We start from the raw sequence: 22,495 nt of genomic DNA, 5'->3' as shown, positions 1-22,495 counted from the left end.
TAAGGAGGGAGTGGCTGTGGATCCGGCGAAGATTGAGGCGGTGACAAAGTGGGAAGCACCAAAGAATGTTGCTGAGATTAGGAGTTTCTTGGGTTTAGCTGGATATTACAGACGGTTCGTGAAAGATTTCTCCAAGATAGCTAGACCTATGACAGCGTTGATGAGAAAAGAGAACAGGTTTCGTTGGGATGAGAGTTGTGAGACGGCGTTCCAAACATTAAAGGAGCGTTTGACCACAACTCCTGTGTTAGCATTGCCTGAAGGGAGCGAGAACTTTGAGGTTTATACAGATGCCTCAAAGAATGGGTTGGGATGTGTGTTGATGCAGAATGGTAAAGTGATTGTCTATGCTTCTAGGCAATTGAAGCCTTATGAGGAGAACTACCCTACTCATGATCTGGAGTTGGGTGCGGTGGGGTTTGCTCTCAAGATTTGGAGACATTACCTTTATGGAGCAATCTTTAAGGTATTTTCTGATCACAAGAGTCTCAAGTACATCTTCACTCAAAAGGAGTTGAACATGAGACAGAGGAGGTGGATGGAGCTGATTGACGATTATGACATGGAAATCATCTACCATGAAGGGAAGGCCAATGTAGTTGCTGATGCTTTGAGTAAGAAGAGTGTACATTCTCTGTGTACAGCTCTATCTTTGATGAGGCTGAGAGATGAGGTAGCGAGGTTTGGGAAACATATGATGCAGAAAGGAGATGCCATGGATGATATGACAGTACAGCTTGAGTTTTATGATGACATTCGAGGTAAGCAGGCGTTGGATCCTAAGATAGTTGAGTGGAGAGCTAGAGTAGAGAAAGGGACAGTGTCCCGATTTTCTATTCATACAGATGGTAGTTTGAGGTTCGATGGTAGGTGGTGTGTCCCTAATGATGAGGAGTTGAAAAGACTATCATGACAGAGGCACATTGTACACCGTATTCAGTACATCCAGGTGGTGACAAGCTATACAAGGATTTGAAGAAAACGTTTTGGTGGCCTGGGATGAAGAAAGAGACAGCTGAGTTTGTGTCCCGTTGTTTGACATGCCAAAGAGTTAAAGGGGAACAGCGACGACCACACGGTAAGATTCAGTCTTTAGAGGTACCTGAGTGGAAGTGGGAATCCATTCCCATGGATTTTTTTGTGGGTTTGCCAAAGAGTCAACAAGGTAACAACATGATTTGGGTAATAGTGGATCGACTGACCAAGTCAGCTCACTTTGTTCCAATGAAAGATACATGGACTAAGGCACAATTAGCTATGGCCTATCGAAAGAACGTGCTTAAGTTACATGAAGTCCCTAAGGATATAGTGTCTGACAGAGATGCGAGGTTTATATCAAGGTTTTGGAAAGAGTTGTAGGAATCGTTGGGAACAACTTTGAAGATGAGTACAACATTTCATCCTGCGACAGACAGACAGACTGAGAGAACAATCAAGACTCTTGAGGATATGTTGCGAGCTTGTGTGATGGATTTCGGTGGTAGCTGGGAACAGAGGTTGGACTTGATAGAATTTTCTTACAATAACAGCTATCACACTAGTATTGGTATGGCACCGTTTGAGGCTTTGTATAGGAGGAGATGTAGGAGTCCAATCTGTTGGGACGATAGTGCTGAGGCAGTGGTTTTAGGACCAGAGATGGTGCATGAGATGGTGGAACAGATTAAGATGATCAGGGAACGGATGAGAGCAGCTCAGGATAGGCAAAAGAGTTATGCAGATCTACATCGCAGGGACATAGAGTTTCAAGTTGGGGACAAGGTTCTTTTGAAAGTGTCTCCTATGCATGGGGTTATGAGATTTGGGAATAAAGGCAAGCTAAGTCAGAAGTTTATAGGGCCTTATGAGATCTTAGAGCGAGTTGGGGAAGTTGCATATCGTCTGGCTTTACCAGCTGCGTTAGAGAGAGTGCATAATGTGTTTCATGTATCGCAGCTGCGGAAGTATGTGAGTGACCCGTCACATGTATTAGAGGCAGAGAGCTTAGAGCTAGATGAGTCCTTATCATATCTTGAGGTGCCTAAGCAGATTCTTGACCGAAAGGTTAGGAAGACTAGGAGTGGCGAGACAGTTTTGCTTAAGATCTTTTGGTCTAACCACGAGACTGAGGAATCTACATGGGAGCCAGAGGAAGCTATGAAAGAGCGTTACCCTTTTCTTTTTGATCAGGTATGTGTGGTTACGGGGACGTAACCTTGTTTCTTTTAGGGGGTAGGAGATGATCGCGAACAGTTTTTAAGAGTTTTACACCCTTTTTGTATGTTGTGTCGGGATGAGTTGGGTTAGTAACATGTTTTATGTTGAATTTTGTTTTGGTTGTTGAGTCAAAAGTGTTATGGGAGTACCTTTGTTTAGTAGTGGTTTGAACTTCGGGGACGAAGTTCTTTTTAAGGAGGGAAGACTGTAATACTCCGTATTTATGAGTCTTTGAGTACTCTATCGAGTAGGCCTTACTCTGTCGAGTAAGGGTAAGTTGCGTTTTAGAAAAGTTTCTGACCTGTTGGGTACTCGATCGAGTAACTAGGATACTCGATCGAGTAAGGGGGTACTCGATCGAGTAGCCGGTTTACGGGGAGTTTTTCTCGGGTTTTGTTAATTATGCGATTAAGATATATAACCTTCGTCGTCATTATTCTAAACACTTTTGCAAAACCTAATTTACTGTTAAAGAGAGAAAGCAAGTACGTTCTTAATCCTAATCGCATCGTTAGCAAATCCCGGAGTTTGGAAGGTCGGTTCTCATCGTTGGTTATACCGTTGAGATCCTTGCGTCGAGGGTAAGATCTATGTACCCTTTTTGTTGTCTTTCCTTTGATTTGGTTAAACCCTAATATAGGGATTTGGGGGTTTTTGAGTAGTATGTGATTTGGTAACATTTGTATGTTGTATGATAGGAGGAGGTTTCATAGAGGAAGCTTTTTGATACAGCAGTAGAGACCGTCTGATAGTGTGCTTTCCAGGTAGGATTTCCTACTCAGTATTAGTCCCATAATGGGATGATTGTTGATGTGTTGAGATTGATTGTTTGATATAGTAATTGTATTGTGACGGTTGTGATTGTGACTGTGATTGTTGTCTATGGTTCTCGAGGCGTGTCCTCGGCTGAGTGGGGTCACTTGCGGGAGTGGCTTCACGCCCTAGTTTCGCCTTCTGTGGAACCCGCCACAGAAGGGATGTGCACATTAATGGACAGGGTTATCGCTCACTATGTGGAGCGGGGATTTGGTGGGTACGGTTGCGGTCCCCCACTAGCGGTGGTGGGTCCAAAGTGGACGATCGGTGATTGAGATGATTGGAATTGGTGTGGTTTGTGTGTGTGACAGTTAAGATATCCGTTTATCTTATTGTTGATATATATTGAGTTGTGTGATTAGTACGACCCGGTTGTTGTTTTGTAAAAACTGCGGTGATCCATTCGGGGATGGTGAGCAGATATTGAGCAAGTATGAGATGAGTACTGGGATAGCTGGGATTGCCACGATATGATGATAGAAGTCTTTCCGCCGTAGCTTATTAGTTTCTTTACATTTCAGTTAGAACAAGAAATGATCGGTTTGAGAACATGTATTATACTTTTGGTTTTGGTTTCGAGAATTGTAACCCTTCACTAAGTATTTCTATTTAAACGTTGTTTCTTTATTGTTTATTTGATTATCACTGCCTCGGGTAACCGAGATGGTAATATCTTCATACCTGAGTGGTCCTGGTAAGGCACTTGGAGTATGGGGGTGTTACAGCTAGATTCTGCCTAGCATTTTGTTTTTGGATAGCCTGACGTCCTGCTGATAGAGAAAAAAAGGAGATAAGTAATCGTGTTAGTTTATTGGAGCATGTTTGTGTCAAGCTTCACATTTTGTGTTGTAGTCCAGGCAATTGGCCCTCAGTGTTAGCCAATAATAGTCAGCCCAGAGCACTTTGCTGGCCAGTCTTTTCCTCTTTGTGGTTGACACAACATCCATCATGTCTGTCCTGGAGATCTTGGTTAGATTTGTGTGGTTCAAGACATCTCAAGTATGGTTCAGCCCTGAACCTTGCTATGAGAGCTTTGTATCGAGCTTCATTGTTGACAATTTTGAATAAACAGCTTACAACATGCGCTATTATGTCCCTTTGTGGCGATTTTAGTACTAAACCTAATCATGTCCCCTGCATGTTGGTTGCCCCATATGTAAACATGGTTCATCCCTGACCGGAGGTCTAGGTGTCTAATTGGTTTAAAGTTTGATTCTAGGTTAGGACTAAAATCAGCCACAAAGTTTGCTAGGGCATGGGATTTGATTATTATCATGGGTTAAAGGTGATATCATATGTGCTTAGCTGAATGGACTACTTGGTCATCTTACCGCCTAACAAAGGGCTTCCTCACGACAGGTTTAATGGGGAGGTTAGTTCGACTATAATAGGGCGACATTCATAGTAGGGACGAAGTTTAGTACATGAAATAATTATATCTAAAACATATTTGTCAAGAAAGTCATACCTCATGTCCGCATCTAGTAGACTTTTACTTACCGAATAGGTCGGGTGTTCCGATCATTATCTTTCCCGACCAGGACTCTATCGACGGTTGTTTCAGTCACAAAAATGTGTAAACCGATAGTGGTTGCCTTTTGCCGGCCGGGCCGAGAATGAGAGGAGTGGAAAGATAGTTTGTAATGTCATCTCATGAACAGGAGTCCACACGAATAGTTGTGTTTTCCTTTCAGGGAGGTTATAGAAAGCTTTGTATGTTTCCGAGGGCCTCGATAAGAATTTGTCCAGGGCTGTAACTTTTCCTGCCAGGCGAGAGCTTTTTGATGCCCCTGACTGACTTTGGTGATTGGAGCTCCAGTTTGCTTTTAACTGCTCGGGGACAGGCTTCTATGCCTCTTTTGGTTTCCTTGTAACTTATAAACTTATCACATGGCACACAATGTTTTGTATTTGATATGACTGAAATTATATCATATCTTCCAAAATAGTCACAAGTAGTTTCTTAATGATTCACATAAATTATTCAATTACAACTATGTTGACTAGCTGGTCAGGATAGATTGTGTCTTTAATTGTCCAGGCATTATCAACCATTAAAGGTAACAATTCTATTGGTTCAAAGTTTTTAGTTTTATGCTACAAAAGTTTGAAACATAATAAGGAAAAGTTAATGAGTAATAATGTGAGAATTCATTAAGGTAGTGTGATGATAGATCTAAGCATATCGGGACTGACTGGTCAGGCCATGCCAATTTATCTTTCCAAAACAAAGCCAAAGCCAGGTGATTTTCTATCCAAAATCAGTCATGTCGGGCTTGACTAACACTAGTGTATCAGGATAGATTAAAAATATCATATGTAAGATGGTTATATTTTTTTTTTTTTTAAAAAAAAATATTTGATCCTTAGTTGACATATATATTTAAATGTTATATAAAGGATAAGGACTTATTTGTGTAGAAATATTTGAACACTTATGTTGGGCCAGGATAAATTATATTCTGACCAGACTTTGTGCAGCTTGGAAACATTTGGCTGGGGCATTCTAGCCAGGCTAGCAGATGACGACCAGGCATCAGCCATGAGGGGGAATGAAGGATAGCCTATCATAGTAGCCCTGCACAATAATTCTTGGTAGAACTTTCTCCCCTGCATGAAATTTTCCTAGAACAGCCCTTATGATTTGTTCCTGGGCTACTGCGTAATATAGTGTTGGTAAGCATTCCCTGTCCTGATAAGATCGGTCGTCTTGCCGCATCATCTCTTTGTTGGTGACTTTTAAGCCTGTTTCGGTCAGGGCTAAGTTGTCCAGCCAGACTTGTATTTTGATGTTCAAGGCTTTGAATTTCCTAAGAACATAAAATTATTAGAATTAAAAAAATCTAAAATTTAAATATACAAGTAAGATCAAAGTACCAAAATTTTAACATATATTGTTTAGAGTTTGCGAAACTTGTATTGGATATGAGAAAGACTTATCTTTGAATTTCTTTAGAAAGAAATTTTCACTTGAACTCCGCATTCTCCTAAGCAATGTTATACTTGTTGTTATTGGAAGGGCTTCTAGCTTGTCTTGACAATATTTCTCTTGGATTCAACGTTTGTAGTGTAGAGATGGAAATTTTTGTATCGATCTTTCTTAAAGCTCTCAAAACTTGTTGTGGAGAAGAAAAGATATTGCGAATAATGTATAAGAATGATAAACTAGTTGCCCCACGGTGGGCGCCAATTGTTTTGACCGGATTTTACGCAGCCTGGAATCCGGCCAGGCATTCTAGGGTATTCCGGCCAGGGTAGATTATGGTGAGGTTAACTAGTATCATCCTATTATGATGGTATTGTGGTTGTACTTTTGCAGGGTTGATTATAAAGTAAAAAGAAATAAATTAGAAGTAAAGAATAATAAAAAGAGACATGACACAATAATTTAGACGTGGAAAAACCCTTGAATGGGAAAAAACCACGGGCACCAAGCCAGGAGAGGATTTCACTATGTATTTTGCGTAATATAAGAACAATGTTGCAATTGCTAAATAATTGTAGTATTTACTTAAGGTAGAGTAGATGAGAGTGGGATAAGATGTCCCTTGAATGAGTTTCATCCCTTCTTATTTATAGTGACCGTTGGAGAGCAACAACCCCTTCCTTAAGATGTGGTGGTTGTTGCTAGTTTGTAGGTAAGACTCCTTAAATATAGTTGACTTTTCCTTATTAGTTGCTGCTACCTTATGCTCATTCTTCTAGGGTTTTGATCTTCACCTCATGCTTATAAAGATGTGGACTTAGTCTCCCTTGATTATAGGAACTACCTTTGACTTAGTTTATTTCAACATGTGCTTAATTGCTTAGCCCCCAATATTTGTAAATATCTTCTCCATATTATATGTTGGTCGTCCACTTCATCCTTGGATACCTCTCCTAGCCTGTATCAATGCCTGTCAGGCTAAACTGCTTTGTACGCAAGCCTGACTGTGTCTGTTGTACCCTGACAATGCATGTTGTCTTCTTTGCACTCGACAATGCCTCATCTTGATGTCTTGTCTTGACTTATAATAATGCGACCGAGTTGTACCGATCGTATTTTCAGTATGATGCCTTGTCCGCCTGATATAGTCTTCTAGCCTGTCTCCTTGCCTGGACCGCTACGTTGAACTCGCCTGAACGGTAATACTGAGGCCGAATTCTAGCCTGACGGTAGTGTAAAATATCAGGCTCAACACTTATATTTCTCTATATATTGCGTATGCTTCTTTTTGTGTGAGAACGAGATGAGTCCAAAGTCTTCAAAGTGTTCCTTATATAAGTTCCAATCTTGAACGGCTGCTTGATATGGTATGAATGCGGATTATTCTCTATTATTGCCTGTAATAATGGCTAAATATTCCTCCCTTAATTACTGCATTTACTGCGAGATCTTCTCATTCAATGTTGCGTATATAATCCTTTTATAATACGCGTTTATGGTCTAATATCGTCCTGATATTTTGACCGTTGTCCTCTCCATGGCCTGGCGCCTATCTTCATGTGCCCTGATGGCCTGACACCCTGACGGCCTGGCAGTCAGGTTTAGATGAGATACTGATCAGGAAGGTCTGCGGATTTCCAGGCCTAACAGAAGTCATTATGGATGCTAATATGTGTAATTATGAAGAGGAACTGTGTGCGTATGTGGTCGAGTAGGTATGGGTATGAAAGCAATGGGAATAGTGAAACATATATGTTACGTGACGATGGGTGTGATGAAGTGATGGCAATGGTTGCTCCAAATAGTTGGTATTAGTAGTTGATATAAAGAGCTTGCGAGTCTTGTATTTTGTAATAATGATAGTTAATAAGTTTTGAGTTGTCGTAATAAGAATCAAAATAGTATTTGGATTGGATGTGATAGGTAAGCCGAGTGATTCTCCATTGGAGATGATCTCAATATTCCATGGTGATTTTCAATTCAAGCCTACGAAGGCTTTAAATGAGGATCAGTCTGTTGCAAATCGTTTGAAGCCTGAGTTTGAGAATATTTTGAAGGATAAGGGGATCATCCCTGCTGATGCTGAAGTCTGGATCCCTGAGAATTCTCCTATCAGGGCCGACTGGGCTTGTCCTGGTTGGTTCTGTATCCATGACTGGCTTTCAGGGCAGGTTGTAAGCTTCCTTTTTCTCCTCTTATGGTTGAGGTTATTAAGGAGATCGGTGTTCCATCTTATCAGTTGATGCCTATGGTGTGGAAAGTTGTCTATTTCATTGAGAATCTCTGTAAAAAACACAATATTTCTTTTTCTCTTGAAGATTTGAAGGCTTGTTATGCCGTTAAAACAAATAGTCATGGCCGTATAAGTTTTAAGGTCAGGGCTTCTACTACTCCTCTTTTGAGCAACCTGGACAGCGGCCATGATAAAGGCTGGGTTGCTGGGTACATGTTTGTCAGGACCAATTCTGTGGGTCCTGACTTGGCATATTTAAATCATGAGGCTTGCGTTGCTGGTGAGTCTTTTGGTTTCTCTCTTTGCCCTGCATGTTTTATTTGTTAGTGAAAAATAAAATGAAATTTATAATAAGTCATACCTCTTATATGTGCAGTTGATGATTGGGTTACTGAAACTGAGTATCCCACTCCCAATATTTCTGCTTTCCTTGCTATTCCTCCTTTAGAGAGGTCTTGGCCTCTCTGTTGTGGGGTTGGTCACCTTCCTCGCTGCTTGAAGGCTGACGGTTCTGCCAGGCCGGCTAAACCTTCTGGGGCTGTTAGTTCCACTACCTCAGGCAGTAAGTCTATCTTAGTCTTTCTCTTCTTTTTGCTTTGGCTTCCTGATAATATTTGGTTTATATTGCTAATATAGTATTTCATGTTGTAGCCACCAGGTCATCTACTCGTCTTGCCAGGTTTGGTATGGCTGACCTTTCAGCCAGGCTGGCTAAGATCAAGGAAGAAGGTTCCCAGGGAAGCGGGGATGCTGAGCTTGTTATTGATTTGCCTGAACAATCTGATGCTGCCAAGGTCACTGCTGTACCTGCTGCCCCTGCTGAAACAAGTTCAGCAGCCCAAAAAAGGAAGATTGAAGATGTTGACATTTCTGCCCCCGTCAGGAAAGTGAGAGCTAGGGTGGACAATATGGAGGCTGCTAGGGTGAAGATCAGGGATTACGCTGCTTCTAAATCAGATGTCATGCTCACCCTTGACCTTGTTGAGACTGCTACTCAGGAAGTTGCTTCGGTGGATCATTCAGTCAGCCTCTTGGCGGGTGCCTTGGCTGTTGTAAGGGAGGTAGGCTGGAACAATATTTATGTGTGTTTTGTTTGAGCAGTTTTTATTATTGGGGTATATTACTCAAACTTTTCTCTCTGTTTTTGATCAGGGTGCTGCGACCTGTCTCCGTAATGCCTATCAGGCTACTTCTTTGGTAGCCATGATTGATCTGATGAGATCAGATTATGATAGGCTGAAGTCTGAGCTGGATTTTGCACGAGCTGACTTGGCTGCTAAAGCTGCTGACTTAGTGAGGGTTCAGGCTGAGAGAGATGTTGCTAAGACTGAGGCAGTTTCGAGCAAGCGGCTGTTGTAGGAGGCCTTGGACAGAAATGAGGAGTTCACCCAAGAGAGGGATGACTTGGAGTTCAAGCAAGATGATGCTTCCCTCTACTTCTATATCAAGGGAAGGGCTGCTGCTATGTCAGAGCCTGTTGAGGCCAGGGCGAAGTGGAACCCTGAAGTTTGAGATGGCTTTTCTTTGCTTCAAAGTATCCTGACCTGCATAATATGGAAAATGAACAGGAGGTCGACTCTCCAGGGGAGCAGGATGTTGACGCTGATCCGGCTAAGAGTAGGGAGCAGGATGTTGATGCTGGTACTGTTTCTAAGGAGAAGTAGTAATTTAATTTTCTAGTTGGAATTTTGGCCCATTCAGGGGGGATGTCCCTGGACAAACAATATTTTTCTTTTTCTGTTTTGGGTCAGGGAGACTATCCATGGCCTTTATGAATATTTTGGCGCCTTTACCCCAGGGGGTAAGGGTTTTTTATTAATATAGGCATGATGGCCTTCTTTTGGCTGATTTTGCCTTTGACTTTGCTTGGATTTGTGAGTTTCATTCTGTTGGGCCTGTCAAACATTTTGTTTGAATAACCTGCACATCATTTTCGTTTTATTTTGTTATTCATGAGTAATTCAACCAAGTATAGTTTTTTGCTATAATGGTTGAAGGGGTGGGAAAATCGGCCTATCGGGAGGGCTTATGTCCCCTGCCTAGCTGGAGGGCTTGGTATTCGGCCTGTCAAGAGGGCATTTTAGACTAAGTGTTTGGGAGAGAACACCCTTACACCTGTCTTGCTGCGTCCAGCTGGTTGTAATCCGTAGCAGTAAACCTAGTCAGGTCAGGCAATTATTTCATGCCTGATTGGTCATGACATTTACTGTATCTGGTGGCGGTTACCAACTCGTCAGGCACAGTCAAGTGCAGAATTTTTGTTTCAGAAATATAGTAGAGTAGCCCTCAATCCTGAATATTTATACATATAATCTTTTATCATGTATATTTGTTCAGGATTCAAGAAGTAAATAAATAGGTTAGTTGAACAGATATAAATTACAGACAAGGCATGTAAAACATGTAGTTCATCAAGTAGCACGTCAGGTTGAGTAGTGATTGAATTTATACCTAATTGTAGCCTGATCTGATCTTTACATATGGAATAATTTTAAATGAGTTACATTCCAGGATCTTGGGATCATTTTCCCTTCTAGCGTTTGGAGCCTGTATGCTCCTTGTCCGACAATTGAATCGATTAAGTAAGGGCCTTCCCATGTGGGAGCCAGCTTGCCTGCTGATTTTTCTTTTTTTTTTTTTTTTTGGAAATACCTTGCGTAGGACAAGGTCTCCTTCTTTAAAGACTCTGATCCTGGCGTTTTTATTGTAAGTCCTGGCGACTGCTTGTTGATATGATGCCATCCTGATCTTGGCAGCGTCTCTTAATTCTTCTGTTAGGACCAGGTTATCTTGCATTAGGTCTTTGTTTGCTTCAACATTGTTGTTTGTACCTTGATGTTGGCTTTGTACTCGCAGAATGACGACTTTCTGACCATACACCAGGGAGTAAGGTGTTTGGCCTGTTGCGAGTTTTTGGAGTTGTCTGTCGCCCATAGTACTAATGGAAGTTCTTCAGCCCATCTGCCTCATCTTCTTTTCAGCTTCTTTTTTAGGCAGCTTATAACTACCTTATTGCTTGATTCAGCCTGGCCATTAGCTTTTGGATATCCAGGGGTTGATGTTACCAGGTTGATATTCCACTCTTGGCAAAATGCTTGGGTCATTTTCCCCACAAATTGAGTTCCATTATCACATACTATTTCTGATGGGACTCCGTATCTGCAAATGATGTTTGTCCTGATGAAGGATATTACTTCCTTTTCTGTTACTTGCCTGAAAGAGTCAGCCTCAATCCATTTGGAGAAGTAATCAGTCATAGCCAACATGAACACTTTTTGTCCTGGAGCTACAGGCAGTTTTCCCACAATATCCATGCCCCACTTTATGAATGGCCAGGGCGCGGAAATTGAATGGAGGAGTTCAGATGGCTGATGTATGATTGGTGCATGAATTTGGCAGGCTTCGCATTTTGAAGAGTATTCCGTGCGATCGGCCCTCGGTGTAGGCCGAGTAGCTTTGTCTTGAGAACTTTTCTCGCCAGGCTCTTTCCTCCTTTGTGGTTGCCACAGTGTCCATCGTGTATTTCTTGAAGTACTAGTTTGGCTTCGTCAGGCTCCAAACATCTCAAGTAGGGTCCAGCCTGCGATCTCTTGAACAGAGTGTTATTGATGATAGCATAAGTTGAAGCTCTAATTTTAAAAGCCCTTGCCTCATGTCTGCCCTGAGGCAGTATTCCTCGGAGAAACCAATCATAATAGGGTTTAGTCCAAGAGTTATTGTCCTGATTTACAGGACTAACTTGTCCAGGTCTGCTGATGGCTGGCTCTAATAAGTGCACAATTGGTATTTTGTCGAAAACAGTGGGGGTAAAATTTGAACCTAGGCTGGCCAGAGCATCAGCCTGGGTGTTCAGATCTCTTGATATTTGATCTATGTCAAATAAAGCAAATTTAGCGGTAAGTTTTTTTGTATATTTTAAATACGAAATCATTTTTGCATCCTTAGCCGTATAAATTCCCTTTATTTGATTAGCAATTAGGAGTGAATCAGTTTTTACCTTTAGGTTTTGAACATCGAGGTTTAGACATACCTTTAAGCCTGCTATCAGGGCTTCATATTCTGCTTCGTTGTTCGTGGCTTTGAACTCACAGCTTACAGCCTGTGCTATCATATCTCCCTGGGGCGATTTAAGTACTAGTCCTAACCCTGTCCCCCTGGCATTGGATGCCCCATCTATGAATGGGGTTCATTCTTGGTCTGGGGTTTTATTTTCTAGTTGGTTGACCTTCTTTATCAGGTCTGGTTCCAGGTTAGGGCTAAAGTCAGCCACAAAGTCTGCTAGGGCCTGCGATTTGATCGCTGCCTTGGGTTCAAACGAGATGTCGTATGTGCTAATCTGTACTGACCATTTGGCCATCCTGCCTGAAAGTTCAGGCTTACGTAGGACAGATTTTATGGGTAAATTGGTCCTGACTATAATGGGGTGACTTTCAAAATAAGGTCGCAATTTAGTACATGACATAATTAAAGCTAAGACATATTTTTCAAGTAGTCCACACCTCAACTCAGCATCTACCAGGCTTTTACTTACATAGTAGACTGGATGTTGTTGACCGTCCTCTTCTTTTACTAGGACTACGCTGACTGCTGTGTCAGTGACAGATAGGTATACTGATAAAGGCTCTCCCTTCTCTGGCTTAGCCAGTAAGGGTGGAGATGATAAGTAGGATTTTAGATCCTGAAAAGCTGTCTCATGTTCATCCGTCCATTGGAACTGTTTATTCTTCCTGAAGAGGTTATAGAATGTTTTGCATCTCTCAGAGGATCTTGATATGAAACGGTTCATGGCATCTACCCGACCTGCCAATTTCTGGATATCCTTGACAGACTTGGGTGACTATAGTTCCAGGATAGCCTTTATCTGTTTAGGGCTAGCTTCTATGCCTCTTTTTGTGACCATATATCCAAGGAATTTGCCTGCAGAGACTCCGAAGTGGCACTTTGCAGGGTTTAGCTTCATGTTGTATTTTTCCAATATCTCAAATGCTATTTCTAGATGTTTCACATGATCTTCTGCATTTTTGGATTTCACCACCATGTCGTCTATGTATACTTCCATGATGTCACCTATTTGGTCTTTAAACATCATGTTGACCAGGCGCTGTTACGTTGCCCCTGCATTCTTCAGGCCGAAAGGCATGGCAGTGTAACAGTTTATGCCTCGATCTGTAATGAATGCATACTCTCCTGGTCGCAGGTGCATCTTTATTTGATTGAATCCACTTTGGAAGCATCCATGAATGTCGCATCTCGTGGCCTCTTTGTGGCGTCTACCATGGCATCAATATGAGGCGGGGGAATGGATCTTTAGGACGGGCTTTGTTCAGTCGGTGTAGTCTACACAGACTCTCCACTTTCCATTCTTTTTCTGCACAACAACTACGTTAGCCAACCACTCAGGGTACATTACTTCCCTGATCATCCCCATATCCAAGAATTTTTCTACTTCTTCGTTAATAATGGTATTTCTTCCAGCTGCAAATTTCCGCCTTTTCTGTTGTACAGGCTTAAAAGATGGGTCAACATTGAGCTTATGTGTAATTATATCAGCGCTAATTCCAGTCATATCAAAATGTGACCAAGCAAACCAAGATGATTTATTTTTAAGGAACTTCACCAGTTCAGGCCTGACACTATCTGGTGCGTTAGACCCTATCAAAACATACCTGTCAGGGTACTCAGGGTCTAGTATTACCTGACCCGTTTCCATTTTGGGTGGTGCCACATAGGTACTCCTGACAGAGTACTATAACTGCTATGCCAGCGACTTACCTGCGTTGGAAGGCTTCAAGGCTGCTGTGTAGCATACCTGGGCTATCTTGTGATCCCCTTTGATTGTGGCTATGCCCCAGTCTGTTGGTATCTTGATACACTGGTGATAGGTTGACGGTACGGCCTTGATATTATGAATCCAGAGCCTGCCCAAGATAGCGTTGTAGGATGACAGGCAGTCAAGGACTCCAAATTTCTCATAAGATGAGACTCCTTCCACGTAGGTTGGGAGGTGGATTTCTCGTAGGGTGCTCCTGGTTTCGCCACTGAATCCCACTAGGACGCTGGATTTCTTGATGATTTGGTCCTCGTTGATCTTCATGGCTTTCAGTACGTCAAGCATGATCAGATTCATTGAGCTGCCTCCGTCTACCAGGATCCTTCTTACTGTGGCTGTTCCAATCTGCATAGAAATTACCAGGCCATCATGATGAACATCAGGGATGCCCACCAGGTCACAATCATTGAAAGTGATTATTGGGATATGATCCGGCTTGCAGGGTGATACGGTCCTTGGTGTCCTGGCTATCTTCTTTGCCGCTGAACTTGTCAGGCCACAAATTTCTGATCCGCTGGATATGAATTTTACTTCATAGATTGGTGGTGGTGGAGGGAGACTACGATCCTGCTTATGCTCCTAATTCTCTTTATCCTGGTTTGCGTTCCTGCCTTTTGTCTTGATCAGGTCTTTCAAGTATCCAGATTTTAGTAGGTAGGCCACTTCCTTCCTCAGGGTGAAACAATCATCCGTGGTGTGTCCAATATCCATGTGAAATTCGCACCATTTAGAATTGTCTCTTCTAGGATTTGGATTTTTCGACTTCTGGGCCATCGACAGTGATCCCATGTTGTCAAGTCTCTGGATTAATCCTGCAATATCAACACTGAACTTATGTTCGGAAATAGGTGGATAAACTTTAACCTTACCTTGATACTCATGAGCCAGGTTAACTTCTGACTGATCTGGCCTGGAATATGGAGTAGGTCTATAGTTGTTTCCTTTGTTGCTCTTCCTACTGCTCCTTTCATGATCCTTTGGTCTACTGGGCGATCCAAGTTTATAGCTTTTATCTTCTTCTAGCCTGATGAAAGCAAGAGTCTTGGCCTGAACATCTTCGAAGGTGTGGCAGGGATACTTAGTGAGCTCGCTGTATAAGTCACTATATGGTAGTAACCCCTGTCTGAATGCCTCCACTGCTGTTCCAACGTCACACCTGGGTATGGATACTTTCTCCTTGTTGAATCTTGCAAGAAATGTCCTGAGAGTTTCATCAGGCTTCTGTGTAACTCGGTAAAGGTCACTGGATCGTTTCTCCAACTCCCTGCTACTTGCGAACTGCTGGTTGAAACTGTTGATCAGGTTCGCAAAGGAATGGATGCTCCCAGTTGGCAGGTTGATGTACCATTGCAGAGCAGGGCCAGTCAAGGTCGTTCCGAATCCCTTGCACATGCAAACTTGTCTAAACTCGCTGGGAATGGATGCAGCCAGCATTTTCTGCTTGTAAAGAGCCACGTGATTTTGTGGATCCGTGGTTCCATCATAGACCCTCATGGATGGAATTGTGAACTTTTTTGGTAGGTCTACTTTTGCTATTTCGTCTATGAAAGGCGAATCAGCATAGCTGTCGGCAGCTTCTTCCATGCTGGCAGGTACTCTAGGTATCTTATCGAATTTTTCGTTGAGTTTCTTGATCTCTTGAACGACTGCCATCATGATGGCTGCTGCGGATTCATCAGGTTTGTCTTTACCATCTTTTGGTTCATCATCACCATCAACATTAATGGATTTAGGAATACTTGGGCTCCCAAAACTGGAAAAATCAATATTTTTAATGATTGATGCAAATGGGGTTCCTGGTTGGAATCTAGAGCCTCCCCCTTGAGTTTTTTCTAATTTTTCCTTTAGAGCTGACTCAGATTCTTTTAATTGCAGGATTTCTGCCTCAATTTGGGCAACTTTTTCTTTCAGGCTTTCCAACTCAGCGATTTGTTGGAGAGCTGCATTCAATTGTTCTTCAACGGTGGGTTGGGCCAATTTTGTAGGATTTTTGAGTTTTTGTAGGATAAGAAAAAAGGATTTAAAGAGCTAGATGCCCCACGATGGGCGCCAATTGTTTTGTGTGGATTTTGCGCAAGGCGAAATCAGGTCAGGGTAGAGTTATGCAAGGTTAACTAGCTCTAAATGGTCTATTGGTCAGGTCGTCAGGCTTAAATGTAAAGCTGTAAATATAATAGTAATAACAATAATGAGACAAAGAATTTTGTACGTGGAAAACCCTTGAATGGGAAAAAACCACGGGCACCAAGCCAGGAGAGGATTTCACTATGTAATTTAGGAGAATAATTGTATGACAATAACAATGCTTATATTTCTCTATATATTGCGTATGCTTCTTCTTGTGTGAGAACGAGATGAGTCCAAAGTGTTCAAAGTGTTCCTTATATAAGTTCCAATCTTGAACGGCTGCTTGATATGGTATTGAATGCGGATTATTCTCTATTATTGCCTGTAATAATGGCTAAATATTCCTCCCTTAATTCGCATTCTTGCGAGATCTTCTCATTCAATGCTGCGTATATAATCCTTTTATAATACGCGTTTATGGTCTAATATCGTCCTGATATTTTGACCGTTGTCCTCTCCATGGCCTGGCGCCTATCTTCATGTGCCCTGATGGCCTGACACCCTGACGGCCTGGCAGTCAGGTTTAGATGAGATACTGATCAGGAAGGTCTGCGGATTTCCAGGCCTAACAGAAGTCATTATGGATGCTAATATGTGTAATTATGAAGAGGAACTGTGTGCGTATGTGGTCGAGTAGGTATGGGTATGAAAGTAATGGGAATAGTGAAACATATATGTTACGTGACGATGGGTGTGATGAAGTGATGGCAATGGTTGCTCCAAATAGTTGGTATTAGTAGTTGATATAAAGAGCTTGCGAGTCTTGTATGTGGTAATAATGATAGTTAATAAGTTTTGAGTTGTCGTAATAAGAATCAAAATAGTATTTGGATTGGATGTGATAGGTGTATGAATTAACGCTTCCGCAATGTGACGATTGGTTTGAGTGAGTGTTTCTTAATTGCTGTGACAAGATTAGATTATTATAAAGTTTGGGTGATAAATAATGGTATGATGTTGGATGAATGTTTCGAGTAGTATAATTGTTGGTTGTGTTATTGAGATTGTAATTGCATAGTTGGAAGTAAAATAATATGTTGCATGTATGCATGAGAAAGCTAATAGTGTAGTCAATTAATTTCGAAACGTCGTTTACAATGAAGTGATATGTACTTTGGTCGAATGAAATTGTTGTGTTGCATATGAGTAGTGATAATGCGTGAGAATTAATGTAATAATCTGTGACGATTCCCGAATTTATTTTGGAATTGACACGCATTGTTATTTTGCAGGAATCGTGACTCAAAACTCGTAACTTTGACCTCGTTCTTAATCTTGTACTTCCGACCGTGTACCTAGCCTTGCTTGACCGAGTACGAGTGCCTACTAGACCGAGTAGACTTCATTCGATCTAGTTAGGATGTTATAACGTCGAAAAAGTTGAAACTGCCAGCTGAAACTCGACCGAGTAACTTCAACTCGATCGAGTCAATCGAGTACCGTACTTACTCGATCGAGTAAGTGCTACAGTACCCGGAAAGTAGCGGGTTCATAAACCCTTTCTTTTATTCATTCTTCTTATTCTTTCCTTGTTTCTCCAACCCTAATCCCCAAATCCCTCTCAAACTCTTTGATTCTTGTGATTGTGGTGCTTCAATTTAGTGATGTTCTTGCTTGAATTTGTTCTTCCTATTTCCTAATTGATCAAGGTATGAATGCTCCCTGTATTTTGATGTTTTCAATTGGTTAGAATAATATAGGATGTTAAAAATTGTTGGAAAATCGATTTATATGTGCCAAATCTTGTTTGTAATTGTTGTCATATGCTCTAGTTACTTCAATTTGTTGATTATTGATGTTAGTTGTGCCAAAAATCGAATAAAAAAGGGGTTTTTATGACTCAAAATTTCTAGGGTTTGAGATTTTAAATTGGATTTTGGTAGTCTTTTGTATATAAAAGGGGGAAAATTGGGTAAGGTGTGTTGTATATATCATGTTTAGAGTTGATTTTGATAGTTTTCACTCAAACTTTTGCCCTAAAACTCCGTCTTAAAGGTGCCCCAAACTGAAATTCGTTTTGTGTTATGGTGAAATTTGTTTGTTGGGAAAGCTATTTTGAGTGACAAGTCTTCAAAATTAGTATTGGTAATGTAAAAGATGCCAAATATGTCAAAATTTTTACAGCTGTACAGACCGTCTGATTTCTAAGAATTGAGAATTTTACTTGTAATTTTGGAATTGTTGGTGATAGTGTGTACTTAGATGATTCTTTTATGATCAAACATGTAAGCTTTGTATGCTTTAGTGTATATGTGGTGGTATATTGAAATTGTATGTTGAAACAGATGCCGAGACCAACAGTAGGAACCAGACAGAGTAAGAGGGGTAGGGCTTCTGAGCCCGAAATTGGGAAGGGGAGTGGACCGGTTTTCTAAGTTGTACCCGAATACTCGTCTGTGGTATTCGTAGAATTCACCCAGAGAAAGAAGTTTGTGGCTTTACAAACTCGTAAGATGAGACCGACCCGCTGCATTGACACGACCCTTTTGGATGACCTAGGTATTGAGATTGATGTCAGACACATTTTCGAGACCTTGGGGTTGACCGGACTATATTGCCTACGAAAGAATTCGTATGCCTTTCTGACCCTCGAATTCATGAGCTCGTTTAAATACGAGCCGGTGGAACAAACTGTGGAGTTCCGCCTCATGAATACCAGCTTTGCCTTGACCATGGACTCGTTTTCTTCTCACCTTGGCTTGGCTAAGACTGCCAAAGGAGCCCTTTGTGATATACCGACCGAGTGTGGGGTTTGCAGTCTAATGCCTTGTATCACCGGGAAATCAGCTCCCACTCCTAGTAACATGTTGATCAATGATGTGCAACATGTCACTCTGAAAATCTTCCTTCGTGCTTTGTCGTGTCTCCTTTATGAGAGATCGGATGTGAGTAAGTTGAACTCACATGAGTTGATGCTTCTGATGGCGTACCTTAACCCCGAGCGGACTGAGAGGGTGACCTTTATTGCTCTTGCCATGGTGTGTGCCAGCCTAGCTTTAATGGCCTCGTCGGACACTAGGATCCTGAGTTGTGGTGCCATTGCCACACATTTAGCTGAGAAGCTAACTTCATTTGAGGCTTCCCCGGCCTACACCCCTTTAGCCACCCCAGTACCTACCTTGGACAGAGTCTATTTCCTCGACCTGAAATGGTTAAGAACCTTGGAGGATGGCAGTTTAGCGTGGAGGGTGTGGGGCATGAGTTGGATGAAGATACCAGATCCTGAGCATCTCCCACCGACAGAGCCTTTACCTGCGGCAGTTATATTTGCCGATTTTGACGAGGAGGAGGAGGATGCGCGTCCTGCGAGGCAGACGTATTTCATCGACCCGGACCTCCTCTGAGTCATGCCTGAGCCGAGGAAGGGGGAGAACGTGAGGGTTGAGGAGGATCGACCGAGGATGGGGAGAGGGCCACGCCGAGTGCGAGAGAGGGTGGCTGAGACGCAGCCACAGCAGCCTGTACCACCACAGTATCCGTTTCCTGGTTACCCTTCTTTTGATACCCCGGAGACACGTGAGAGCTACCTTGCCGAGAGAGTGTCCTCTATCTTGACGCTCCGGAACCTGCATGAGATGGTATATGTTCAGGGTGTAGGGGCATCGGGACCCCATCCGGTTTGGTGGAGGGTTGTCGGGGACAGCAGCGGGGTTTTCCACTCCTACGGGGTGGATATGTCTATATGGGGAGCACCTTAGTTATACCCTTACGGTGGTTTGACCCCTTGGTACGTGAGGCCAGATGCTGGAGCCGGTGGTGATGCGGGTCTTGGTACGTCATGAGCGGGAACTTCAGGTGGTGGTGGAGATGAGGATACCGTGATGGACGAGCAGCAGCAGCAGCATGCAGGAGTGATACTCCGTTTCTTTCTATCATGTTTATAGTTTATGTTGGATATTAGTTTGTTTCGGTTGGAACCTTTTCTTTTCGTACTTGGTTTGTATCGGTGGCCATAAGGCCGTACTTGCTGGTTTTGAACTTGTTTTACAGGATTTGTAGTCGGGTTATCATCCCGACTCGTAGTTATGTGACCATACATCTTGTGTTTTGAAGTATGAGGGAATTTTGACCTGTGGCCACTCGATCGAGTAGCTGCAGGTATGGCAGATGGAGGGGTATTCTGATCTCAGGCTACTCGATCGAGTAGCTAAGATACTCGATTGAGTAGGGTCAGCTCGATCGAGTGCCTGACCAACTCGATCGAGTAGGGTCAGCTCGATCGAGTGCTTGACCAACTCGATCGAGTAGGGTCAGCTCGATCGAGTGCTTGACCAACTCGATCGAGTGTCACTGTTACGGGAACCTTTCGAAATTTAAATTGTTCGAATGCTTTTGTTTTGGATGTTTCTATATTAGACATGGTTTTTAATGGTTAGTAACATGTTTTAGCCCCATTATTAGTCATGTTTTGACTTGTGCTTGAGTTATAAGTGAAAATTGTGCGATATAGGGGTGACAGGACAATAAAACATATTGTTGCGGGAACTTGACATGCAAGTGATGTTGTTTAAGTTCGTTTTCGTATATGTACATATTCTTACCTTGTGAGTAGTAGCTACGTGATGTCAGGTATCATGGATGGACAGGGATTTTGAGCAATTCACGCAGTTTCACTAGTATTTGTATTACCTTTTAGTCTGTATGTGCGTACCATCTGTCATAGTTAATCGAGTAATATGTCTATTATGTTCTAACTGCTTCACTGTGGTTGTCTGTCATCAAGTGGTTGAGAGGTTACTAGTCTATCACAATATATATATACATACATATGTGTCCGTGAGTAACATATTGTTCCAATGGTTTACGTGTGGATGGGTTGTGGTCACGTAATGTCCGTTCGTAAAGTGACATGTGTATATAAATTAATGTTAGTCGTGATTAATGAGTAATGTCGATAAGGTGCAATATGTGTCGGGTTAAGGGGCAGGAAAGTCGTTTGATGATGAACTTCGGGGACGAAATTCCTTTTTAGAGGGGAAGAGTAATGTCGCAAAAGGAAAATGCCGTGATTAAAACAATTTTGCAGTATGTTTGTGATGTTTTATAGTATTTCTGTTATATTTAAAATATGAGTTTATAATTGTTTTAGTAGTTTTATTGTGGGAATTGTATAATTGGGTGAGAATTGATAATTGTCGGTAATTGTCGAACAGGATGACATGTCGTTATATCTTATTTTCAGTAATCATTCGTTATGTTATCATGAGAATATGATGTCATGAGCAGTAGCGGGGTTATCAGCAATCATTCGTATGTTATCATTGTTAGAAATCTATATCTCATTATACTCAACATATTCATATATGTTTCAATTAATCTAGTCATAAAATTAATTTAGATCTTATGCATGCAAACATAAATAAAGATAAAGAAGAAATCGTTTTCCTTACATTGAGAAATCGGATATGGGCACAAATGAGTTCTCCTACTCACTTGTTCTTGAGCTTCCTAATATTGGATGAACAAAAGGATTCAAGTTTAGAATCCCTCCCAATGAATTATACCCAAGATAACCTCTTAAAAATTAATATTATTAATACTAGAACAATATTAATTTAACTAAAAATTGACCCAAAACTAATGTTTTGTCCTCTTGAAATTTCGGTCAAGAGGGAGGAATAATGGAGTAATTTATCTCTCTAAAATTCTTTTGTTTTAGATGATGCAAGAATGAATAATGCACTAGGTTTTTCAAGTAGTGTATATTAGGTAAATTAAGAGAAAAACCCTTTGGCTTTTTCACTAGGAAAACCGGGTAGGGAGAGGGTAAATGGGCCAATGCATGACCAAGGTGCTCTTCACAAAAGTAACTAGGTATGCATGGCTAGCAATTAGGTAAATGATTATGCTTTCCACTTTAAAATTAATCAACACAATATTTAGCCTAATACACCCTCTATTTCGGTTCATTTAAGATAAAATGGATTCCATTTTATCTTTGTTAATTTGTCAATTTGTCACATGTCACAAGTCATGTAAAATTGTTATGCATTTTTAACATATTAAAAATCAACGCATTAATAAAAATACGTCATGTACAAAATCGACTTAGTAATTCATAATTACTTGTACCAAAATGATTTACCAATTATAAATCACAACATCTTGTATTTATAATAAATTATTCATTCAAATTTAATTGTTTCCGTAAACAATAATTTCATCGAAGTAATAAAACAATTCGATCACTTAGACCGTATCTTATTTAATCAAATTATAATGAGATACATAAATATTACTTCCAAAATCGTCCGTCAATTTTAAGTAATTTAATTAACCTGTATCGTCATACGATCAATTAAATAATCAATTAAGAGTGTTACCCTTTAGGTATGACCTAAGGGGATCAATCGATCACCGCGCCGCA

At 41.4% G+C, this 22,495-nt stretch overlaps 1 pseudogene; it reads left to right on the top strand.

Moving 5' to 3' along the window:
* LOC141655108 (putative fructokinase-5) overlaps positions 1 to 22,495 on the top strand; it is an 83,397-nt pseudogene that overhangs the window by 41,229 nt on the left and 19,673 nt on the right.

The sequence above is a fragment of the Silene latifolia genome, chromosome 5 (assembly GCF_048544455.1).
Source record: "Silene latifolia isolate original U9 population chromosome 5, ASM4854445v1, whole genome shotgun sequence".
Lineage (NCBI taxonomy): Eukaryota > Viridiplantae > Streptophyta > Magnoliopsida > Caryophyllales > Caryophyllaceae > Silene > Silene latifolia.
Note: the sequence above shows the minus strand (reverse complement) of the source record. Positions and strands in the feature narration are given on the sequence as shown.